The sequence below is a fragment of the Dreissena polymorpha genome, chromosome 1, assembly GCF_020536995.1.
Source record: "Dreissena polymorpha isolate Duluth1 chromosome 1, UMN_Dpol_1.0, whole genome shotgun sequence".
In the NCBI taxonomy this organism is placed as follows: domain Eukaryota; kingdom Metazoa; phylum Mollusca; class Bivalvia; order Myida; family Dreissenidae; genus Dreissena; species Dreissena polymorpha.
In genome coordinates, this window is record NC_068355.1 from 81,555,606 (window position 1) to 81,567,490 (window position 11,885).

The following is an 11,885-nucleotide window of genomic DNA, read 5'->3' on the forward strand; positions in this document are numbered from 1 at the left end:
AGTAGTAGTAGTAGTAGTAGTAGTAGTAGTAGTAGTAGTATGCATTACAAAAATGCAGTTAGCCTTACATTTGGTAAAATTTAAATATATTACAAGGGAGGCAAATGCAGTAGTAGTAGTAGTAGTAGTAGTAGTAGTAGTAGTAGTAGTAGTAGTAGTAGTAGTAGTAGAAGTAGAAGTAGTAGTAGTAGTAGTAGTAGCAGTAGCAGAAGCAGTAGCAGCATTACAATACCAATACTTAAGAATGATCAAATGGGAAAAGGTAACCTAGCACTGGCAGTAAATATGGGGCTCATTTACAGGTCAGATTTGGAATCTCTGCTGTAAAATGAGATTTTGAATGAATTAAAGGGAGGCAAATCTGTAATAAAAAGAACATGCATAAACTGTAGTTGTTTCCCTTGTTTGAACCATGCTAAATCCTTATAAATTTATAATGCCTATTTCCAGTAACTGTGACCTTCACCTGTGACCTTGACCTTTGACCTAGTGACCTCAAAATCAATAGGGGTCATCTGCGAGTCATGATCAATGTACCTATGAAGTTTCATGATCCTAGCCCCAAGCGTTCTTGAGTTATCATCCGGAAACCACCTGGTGGACGGACCGACCGACCTACCTACCTACCGACCGACATGAGCAAAGCAATATACCCCCTCTTCTTCGAAGGGGGGCATAATTATGGTTTATGGCAAAGTGAATCAGAGGTTGACAATATCAGGGATCAAGCAACTGGGCGATTTGGGCGATTATATCGCCGTGGCTTCCCTTTAATCGCCCGGATCAAAAGCACCGGCGATATCACTTCCCCCTAAAATCTGGCAATTATCATATCCGCAGCGCTATCTAAGTGTCTTATGTTTATTACTGAATACACGCCAAAGTCAATCAACTGACCGAATCGACAAAACTCCGCCCCCTGGCGTAGTCAATTACCTATTGAAAATTGATAAGCAACCATTCACAGCGCTCGTCATTTGGGTATTTCGCAGGAATCTCTTGACCAAGCAGAGTGAAATCACTGAAGCGTGTAAGTGTTACAAACGGTGTTTTTACTGCTATTGTCAAGTTTTATGGGGGTTATTATCGGATGAACGGCGCCTTTATGATAGTGAGCAATAAATAAAGTAACACTGTGACAAACTCTCACCACGATAAAAAATTATAACGATTATTAGGGCCGCTATTTCTTTACCATTTAATTAATAGTGACTGTCAATACCACGGGCCTGGCAAAAGCATTTAACAAAAACAATTTCTCCACCAAAACACATGAAATCTTGTTTCAACAGGAATTTGTGACCATTTATGTTTAATAGTTTCATTATTATAATATTTTGGGAAAGGTAAAGTTTGATTAAGAAACCAACAATTTAGGAAATAAAAAAGTATACCATTCACTCGTTGTACTATATTTCGGAAATGTTAAAAATTCGGACATTTAAAGATACTGACATTTATGTGTTGGTTTGTTGTTGATAGTTTGTAAAACTATGTTTTATGATATTTCAGGCAACTAGAATGGATGGTGGCAATTATCTGGGTCTTTCTGTCAAGAAATATGCGTGAAAAACATTCATTTATTTGAGCCTAGAAATCATCTTCCACTTACAGAAAACGTTTTAACAACAGAAGCTGTCAAAGCTGATGTATATCATGTCCAAATGACCAAATATAACTGTTTAACAATATAAGGTGAGATGCATTATTTTCTGATGTTTTCTTTTTCCCTTTTAAATGATGTAAAGTGCTGTGATTCTATGTTTAAAATTAAATAGTTAATTTTGAAACATTTATGCAGCATAATGTTACATTGATGTTAACATTATTATATTATTTTAGTTATCTGTGTTGTTTATCAAGATGAAAAAAAGTTATTTATATACAAATAAAGCTTATTAAGACTTATGAAGGTATGACTTATGAAGGTACCTATAGTTTTTTATGTATAACCATACTTTTTCAAGTGATAATACAGTCAATGACATTAATGTAATGTAGTAAGGTTTCTTTAAATAATTGTCCTAAATGATTGTTCATATTAATAAGGTTGGAATAACAGACAGTTTTCACACTGCGAAAAAGTGGCAACAACCTTTTTTTGGGCCAGCGAAACCCCTGGAACATGGTTCACAATGGCCCATTTGTGATCGCAAAAGATCCATTTCTCCCTTAAACTGCCTCACTTCTCCCTCTCCAGAGCTGAGGGAGAAGTGACTTCTCCCAAAAATTGGAGTCTAGCTTGATCCCTGAATATGCTGTAGTCATACAAGAAAGATAGTGATAAAATCAAAGCTCTAAAAGCACAGGAAAAATGTCCTGCATCAAATTCCAAGTGACAAATCTAAGTTTAATTTCTCTAAAAAAAGGCAAAGACTTTACTGTTAATGAATTAACTGCAAATCTGAAAGAGCTTGTGACACAGGCTTTTGTGGCAGATGATGATATTCAGAAGCACATCTTGGTAGGGAAAAGAGTAAGACACTGATTTATTAAAGATGGCCAGTCCGAGTGGTACACAGGGAAAGTAATTTCACAGGTATTTGCATGCAGATGTTGTCTGACAACCACTTAACTTATCTTTCAAGCACTTCTAACCCATCTTACTAATGTATTGATTACAGCGTGGCAGTTGTAAAATCACTGTATTGTAAGTCGTAAAGCTGTTAACATACAGCAGTATAACTTATGATTATAATACATTCTGCATTTCAACCGAAGCAGAGCATAAATTTCAACCAATAAAATACATGCATTCATGTAAGATTTGTTAGCATCTTAGCTGTATTAAAACAATAATCCTGTTGCTTTTCACATAATAAATGTTTTTAATTGTTCATTATATATGATTTCAGGTCCCTTCTTTCCCAGACTGGTTTAACATTATATACGATGGGGATGAAGCCATATATACATACCACCATCTAGATTCTGATGTTGACACAGCTGATCTGCAGATCGTTATATAGAAAATTAAGGTATACAAAAATAAGATATACAATTTTGAATAAGTTGACAATGCTTTGAAACAAGTAAGCATTGCCAACCCATCAGCCGTGAAATGTGTTTTGAAGCTGACCTGATGTCAATTTTTGTCGGTAAAAATACATTTCTGTGTGTTTGTTTTTTGTTCTCAAATTCAGCCAAGATTGTGTTAAAACTTTATTGGAATCATTTTACAGAAACAAATTAAGATTTAAAAACAAACTTGTAACAGAAGACTGAGATTTCGAGTATGTACATGAATCAGCAGAAATTGAAAGAAAATTGTGAACTTTTCAGATTTTCAAAATCGATTTTCTCCATTACTTATAAAGATATCTTGATAAAATAAGCCCCATATTGCTGCAGAGAGCTTTAATTTGATATATAACAGTCTATACTCCTGTAACATTTTTAAAAAAGTCCGACCTCACTATTTAAAGGGGCCTTTTCACAGTTTTTGGCATGTTTTGATTAATTAAAGTAATTAAATGCTTTATATTGATAAATATAAACATTTGATCTTAAAAGCTCCAGTTAAAAAATCAAGAATAAAATTTAAAAAAGGAAAAAAAAAGTTGTCACAGCTGGACTCGAACCAGTGACCCCCCGGAGTCCTTGAGAAACCTGGAGTAAAAACGCATTAGCCCGCTCGGCTATCCTGCCAAGCATACTTGGTTGAAGTATTTTATGCATTATATGAGCAATCTTCGTAGTTTCACAAAATTTAACGACAACAACAGAACTCTCCAAATTATTCAATCGTTTCGCGTTGCAACGCTTTGTAATTTTTAGGTTTTTAAATCGTCAAAAGATGCATAAATTGGCTATATAAGACCATTTTAAATATACAGTAATACTGTTTCCTCACAAATATCATATTAAACTTAAACGAAAATTTGCGAATCTGAAACAACTTTTTTCAATTTTGTCAATTTACCAAACCGTGAAAAGATCCCTTAAAATATAGTCCATATAAACGGACTCCCAGAGCCTTTGATGATTTTTGCTATGGCGGCTCTGGCAGTCCATATGCACTTCTTTATAAACATGGGTGCAGTTCAGCGCAGTGAATCCGTGCGCTTCACTAAACAGACGTCGTTCGAGACATTTTGAGGAAAATAATGAATAAACTTCATAAACATGTTAAATTACCTGAATGGCAACCTACGGATGTTATCCTTTGCATGCACCCTATAAAAACACGACGATGTTTCAACACACTTTTCTCGCTGACATGTTTATGTTTAAATTAGAAACAGTGTATTCTGTATCGAATACCACATCGTTATCGACTTTACAGGCTGGAGCACATAACCCGACGTGCAAAATATTGGTGTACTGCGACCTAACCAATATTGGGTCAATTTTCCAATATGGCGGATACAGCGTACAAAACAAAACCTAAGTCAATAAAATCAATTGACATGACGCCTTATCTATGATCGCTCTGCCCACTAGAATTGATCCACCAATCAGCGATCGATTAATCGGGCGCACTTGTTAGCAACGACCTGTCCGCCATTTTCTAGACAAGCTACATGTTTAGGTTCACTTTTATTCCAACGAGTTTCTTTTGGTTTCCTCTTTAAAACAACGATTAAAAATGGTTAAACGGTGTCAATGGGGATTATGTAACTCGGACAATCGATATCCTGAAAGATTAGTTGGTGACATTTAATTTATATCGTTTCCAAAGCCGAAAAGAGATCTTAAGAAGTGTAAGAGATGTATAAATACATGCGGTCGTCACCACGAACAACTGAACGTCAACACTGTCAAAGACAATTATAATATATTTTTATCGGATATACTAGCAGATTTAAATAGTTTATGTTATCGATCTGATCATCACATACCGGTAATATTTCACTTTTTTAAAATAGTTTTATCAGTTACTATGTCAGAAGCGAGGTTCATCTGCATTACTTAAAGAGAAATAAAACCCAGCATGAAGCCTAATTCATGCTGTGATTTATTACTCTGATAGTAGTGCACTTAATTGACATCATACATGTTATTTGAAGGTGACATGTGATATATTATCTTAGTAACGGTATCTACACATTTGCACTCTTGTGGTGTCACCAATAAACACTTTTAATCCACACAAGCCGAGCTCGAATGCCTAGATCTCATTTTTTTAAACGAGTTTCGTTTATTTTGTTCGGATTAAAAAACGGAAATTAAATATGGCAAAAACGGTGTAAAAAGGGTTAATGCAACTCTGGCATTTGGTATCCAGAAAGATACGTTAGATAAATTAAATTTATACCATTTCAAACGCGGCAATGCGGTCTTGACAAGATCGAGTGGAAGCTTCAAGAATTACCGAGATCCCCTTTATAGAACATTATTTTATTGCAAAAATTTGAAATGTCATATAAGCAATAACTAAGCATAATTAAGTATGTATTATGTCACGTGTGCATGTAAAAATAATTCAGAATTTTGGTACCCAATTCGTGTAACTTTACGAAATCCCCGTTAAAAATCGCGTTTCTGTGTGTGTCAGAAACAAGTGAAAACCATTTTGTTATTATTTTAATAAAGACGTATTGATAAATGCTATTGTAAAAGAGTAATTATTACTGATATTAGTTAACCAATAAATGCGGTAACTTCGGGGAAGTCGGTACCTACGCGAGCGTCTGATATTGGTAGCCTTTTTAATTTATAATAGCCTGACCGTATTCCATTTCGTACAACACTAATTTTATATCAGACAATGTCCAAACTTACTGTGTTGTTTTTGCGCTTAAATTATAGTGATTGATAAATGTCCCATAAGCAATGTTTAATATCACTTTCATACACAATAACACGTGGGATTGAGGTACCCACCCGGCGTCAGAAAGCGCGTAAAATTTCGCCGAATTCCCAGTTATAAAGCGCTTTTTCCTGTCAAATACACGGGTAGGGGGGAATGTTTTGGTAATAATTTTGTAAATAACACGGGTAAATACCGGTGAAGTGTAAATTTATTGCAAATACAACTATTACACGTAATAACGGGTTCGATTTCGGTAAGAGCGCAAGCGTTTGAGAGCGTGTTTAATGTACTGATTTACCCGTTATAAATAGCTGATGTTTTCTTTAATCGTATATTTTTTGCATTTGCAGAATAACTTAATGGCATCAACCCCTTTACAAGTGTAATATGGTGTTAAACAAGTCCATAAAATCATCCGGAATATCGCGTAAATCTATATGCAGTCTATAGGCAAAGAAGCCATTTTGGTGTTAGCTTGTCTAGGTTTTCTTCCCGCTTAGCCACGTGATTAAGTGGGCGGAGCGATCACTGATAAGGCGTCATGTCAATTATTTCTTGCTTTAATGGTACCATTGTGATGAGTTTGTGGTTTAGATAGGTAAAATTTAATAAGTTCTTGCAGTTTCAGTGTTCCTTTACCCTTGCATTTTTGATAACAGTTTGCACCCATGGGCAAGAGAGAGCGCATTGGCAACTCGAAGCAGCCCATTGGGCTATAACGTTTTAATAGAGTTGAATTATTGCAACTACCTTTAAATACAGAAATTAGTTTTTATATTTAAAGTTTTAAAATTCCAAAATAACAGTTCAATAAAGAGAAAAGTTCACCGTTACAATATTCCTGAAGTTGCTAATGACAATAAAATTTCAACATGTTATTCATTAATTTGCAACTTACCAATGTCTGAATCTCCTCCTCGTCTCCCATTTTGAAACTACAAATCGAATAAATAAATCTTTTCGATCTTATGGTTACACTACACCAACATATTGGTGAACCTAAGTTCACTTTTCCCGTTTTATTAATAGAGCGTAGAAAATGAAAAGCTAGATCTAGGTTAATTCAAACCTTCTCGTTTATTACGGAAATATTAATTATTTAAATCAATGTTTCATTTACGTATCAAACAAGCAAAGATCACAAGTCGTCTGCAAATATCTATAAGTTCATTTATAAAGACGGTGACTGTTAGCTGGTGATTATTGAACACCAAGTAGGTATGCACGATTTTGTCGATTATTTATGAATTTAAATAAAATTTGTAAAAAACTTATTATAACTATATTTCAATATATATTAAAATAAAAGTTAAGAAAAGCATGTGTCGAAAAATGCGAAATAAGCCAGTATTTAATTCTGAAATCGAAAATGTCTGTACAGTCGAATTCGCCAGCATTCATGTACGATGTGAAGCTTAATTTAGTTTTAGTGCAGAATCATTCATACGACAGAAAGACACAATTTTGGTGGCAGGGGATATATCAGTGAAAGGGGGTCCATGAAAATTACATAACTTTAAAAATCAATTAGGTATATACAGGGACCTATACGTTTGTATTGGTCCCTGGTATATAAAAGATGTATTTCTTGTATTAGGTTTTAGAAAGAATGTATCAAAACTTTGGAAAAAAGATACTAGTGACAGCTCCCTAGCAAGGAAATTTTGAATCTTAAAAAGGGAGGTTTTCACTTTTGGCGGAAGTCAATATTTCACGCTGCAGAAACAGAGGAGAACTTTGAAGGTGAATTTTGAAAAATCTAGACGCATGGGAGACACTTTTCTAGGTGAATAAACACAGCACAGGGATGAAATTAATGAGTTATGTAGCCATAACTAGGATTGCATTTTGTTTGAATGTACTGTGCATGCCATGGAATGGGTCAAATTTCTCAATTTTTCATTAAAAATGAGGTGGGTGGGGGAAAAGATTAAGGCCATATATATATATATAGTTTCACAAGTGAAGAGGCCAGCCTTGTCTTTGGTTGTACTTTCAATGTATATTGCCTATGTTATGACACTGACAAAAAAGGCTTTCTTGTGTCACTTTCTGTATTGATGAAATGGATTTGACTGTTTGCGGCCTTTCGGAACTCGAAATTTGGTCAAAAATGTATCCCCTGCACCCTTTGTTTTATGGATTATTTTAATTTCCTGCAACGATATCTATTCATACGACACACGAAGAAGACGAATGCTTCGGTTATTCACGGACTCTAGATTACAATATACACTCCATGGGTTATTGTAGGAAAATATGTACGAACTATCTTCGTCACAATCGGCTCGGGTGCTAATTTTCTTTGCTGCATGTTATGAAACTATTCTTCGATGTATATATTTTCTTGCCTATTTTGTTTTATTGTAACATATTTTTATCATTATATTACAATTGAACACATGTAAAAATCGTGCATACACTCTTTAAACCGTGTCAGGTCCGTGTTGTGAAACGATTTCAGAAAATGGTTTCGATGTTTGAAATGAAGTAGGAGATTCTTTAGGTAGTAGCAGACTTGTTGCGTATTGGCGTCGTGATTATAAATTTGTAAACGCCTCAATTGTGAAGAGGGAAATCGATTTGTTTCTTGACGTTTCGTGACACTACCAGTTCGTGCGACTGATATTTGTGTTGAAAAAGGATAGACGTTTCGTCCGACTGATAATATATATGCGGATAGTTGTGAATAATACCGTATAGGCGTGAGCCCTAACGGAATGTCTATTAATGTTGTAAATTACAACAGTGCTAACCATTGTAGTTATATTTAATAAAAATTAAAATGAAACATGTTATAAAATATTTGTGCATAGTTTATTATAGGTTCAATAAATAAAAAACACGAAGTGTTGTTATTTATTTAATTCTATTCACCATGTGTATGTTTTACATTAAAACATAGTTTTAAAGCATGAATGAACAATATTACAATTTATCCAATAAAGAAATAATACAATGATGTTGGTAATTTACTTTTAGCCTCGCCACGGAATATACAGAAAAGGGCGATGAGTTCCTCTTCTAGAGGAAACTGATGTCCGTAACGTATTTGCCGTGCGAGCACATCTCGGGTGCAGGCTCACGTGACTTTGTTACGTTCCCAATACACGTTAGTGGATTTAAATACGCCGGCAAGTGCTGTTTTTTTTCGGCGTAGCTGTCTTAGCCAGCTTTTCACCTTACCTGACCTTGTTTAAGTGTCCAATAAAATTCAAATAAAATTTCCCGCGCCTAGATACGAATGAATGCACTTCATTTATTCCATTAGCTGATTTGAGCAAAATCCCACAGGCCATTGGAAACATGACCGCGTTTTTGTAGTATAGTGTGTAAAAATGTTTTACTGCGTGTTCAGCATTATTTTTTTTATCTCTAATGAAAAGGCTTGATGGGTAGAACAGTTTTACACTCAACTCTTGACATCAATACAGTTTTGTGTGCCCCTTTATATTCAAAGGATTGTCAGCGCCAAAGCGTTTGCACTTCTCATATTGAGTAATTACTACCATACCGCTGCCTCCTCATCCTGATATTAGTTTTTGGCTAAACCATTTTTAATTATTTTCGAAATTGAACATAAAACATGTAAAAGAATACAGTTTTAAACAAGCCGTCGTTCCATCAGTGGAATTAGAACGTCACTTTAACGCATTGCATTCCGACTCGTACGGTGTCAGGGTCAGTTCGCGGCCAGTAAACGGATCGTTATATAATATAGGCGCTATCGCGTTAACTAGGTGAACTGGAAATGTATTTATACCAGAAATATGTTAAAGGAAGATATTCGGCGATATAACTATGGTAGGTCAATCAAAGATTCTTAATGTGTTTTCAACAATACCATGATAAATATTATTTTTGATTAATTAAACAAGCATTATTCCACCATTTTGACCGATTTGTTAAGCATGATTCCCGATACTGTTTATAATCGAATGAAATAGCAATGCCCGACGCACCACTAAAACAGGTTTGTTCGAAAAACGCGCATATAAATATTTAAAATATGTACGGATACTTCGCGTGAGGCCGTATATCCTTTTTTTAAAGATAGTTTTTGTTCCAAATTACTTTAAAAAACAGTTTTTCTTAAAAAATTCAACTAGTGCATAAAAGACAGATTTTTATGCTGCTTATGGCAATGTGAAATACATCAGAATTACTTTATTTAAAGTGATATAATGGGCATCTAACAGTTTATAGGTGTCTATCGCAACCGTTGTTTATTTTTGGTGTTTTCACTTCATATACACTTATATTTGTTAATGCAACATCAACATACTAAAACAATATCCCGGAAAGTGTAAAATAATGCATTTGAATATCAACCGTACTTTCGTGTTGACAACTGACGACAGAAATGATTTGATGTACGATGTGAATCTAAATTTAATTTTTGTGCAGATTCCTTCATACGACACAAAGACACTATTTTGTTTTACAGATCATTTCGGCTTAGAGGACTGGGTAAGTCATGTAAAATATCGAATAAAATATATATTTTTTATAAACCACTGGTAGCAAGATGAGTTGCAGATACTTGGTCAGTTACCACATTTTAACTAACTCTTTTGACCTGTTAATTCTTTTCAGCTCAATTCAACAGTGAAAAATGCGCATAATATTTCACTTTACTTAACGATTGCGCCTCACGCAACGTGAAAGTTTGTCACCGATTTCAGACGTTTTCAAGGATTTATTCTTATACCTTAAGGTATCGGCACAAACTGTAAGAAAAACTGTCTTTTATGCACTAACATTTTTGCAAATGTATTTCAATAACTTGAGACATTCGCAAAAATAAAGTTCTTTACGGTTCACATTCTGTCCAGCCCGTGTGTAAATACCTGAAAACCCCGTTGATTCTGTACCCTGACATCGTTCCCGCCTATATATACTATATATATATATATATATATATATATATATATATATATATATATATATATATATATATATATATATAGGCGGGAACGATGTCAGGGTATATATATATATATATATATATATATATATATATATATATATATATATATATATATATATATATATATATATAAATATCGGAGGTCCTCTTCTGAATGTGGTGCTCTACATGGAACGAACGTGGATCAAAGGATTGATGTGACAAGCGAAAAATTAGTGTCTATTGGCAGTGAGAAAAAAAGCGATGTTGACGGTATTTTTTTAATTTTTATTTTATTTTATTGTTTTATATATAGAATAACAAAAAACAGCAATATGTAATTTTTAATTGATAGTTATAAGTAATAATATCATCATATTTCAATCAAACTTATCTAAATTTAGATCGACCTTTGAGAGATCGATGCATCTGCGAGTCGGTTATTATCGTGTTGTAAGCCATTTTCATCGACAAGCTGATTGTCGGGGTTCACATTATTAGTCAAATGGTTGTATTTCTTTTCTTCGAAAAATTGATTATGAAAATGGTTAAAAGGTGTCAATGGGGTTTATAAAATTCAGACACCGTTGTCCTAATGATAAGTAGGTGCGTTGAATGTTTAGTATTTTCCCGTAACTCAATATTGACAAGTACGTGCGAGCGGCAGCTTCAATGTGTAGTATTACCGAAATTTCCTTTATAGAAAGTTATAATTATTTTCAGAAAAGAGCAAACTATCTCTCTAGATTTATAAGTGTCCTATTAGAAATATTTATTATTATGAATATCACCAGTATATATGTGTTTCTTTAAACTAGGTTTAAATATGGTATGCTTAATTTATCAGTCATTACATGTCATGCTGTTTCCGAATAACACTAATTTTAATTTATACTAACAACAACACGTATATATAGTCATATTTGTATACTTGTATAACTTGCTGTTGTCGATTGGTAGAAACATGTGCGATCCATACTAGATTATGTCCGCGGATGATACATGATTCAAGTTTCATTCATAGCATGTAGAACGTCTAAAGGTGTATCGTAAAATCTAACTATACAGTGCAGAGAACATATGTCTTCTTGATAGAATATCTCAGGCATTTTTTCACTACCTTCAGCATCAGCGTGAATCAATACTATTTTTTTGTATAAAGCCATGATGGTAAACAGACAAATGCAAATTACAGATCGGCATTTTTATTAAGGCGAACGT

The 11,885-nt window shown here is 34.1% G+C and overlaps 1 protein-coding gene across 1 annotated transcript in view; it reads right to left on the bottom strand.

Moving 5' to 3' along the window:
* The window catches only part of LOC127837875 (protein rogdi-like), a 50,966-nt gene extending 44,290 nt beyond the window's left edge, over nt 1–6,676 (bottom strand). Inside the window, exon 1 of the mRNA XM_052365302.1 lies at nt 6,654–6,676. The gene's annotated coding sequence lies outside the window, so the exon portion shown is untranslated. The remainder of the gene's footprint in view (nt 1–6,653) is intronic.
* Between the last annotated feature and the right edge of the window lie 5,209 nt (nt 6,677–11,885).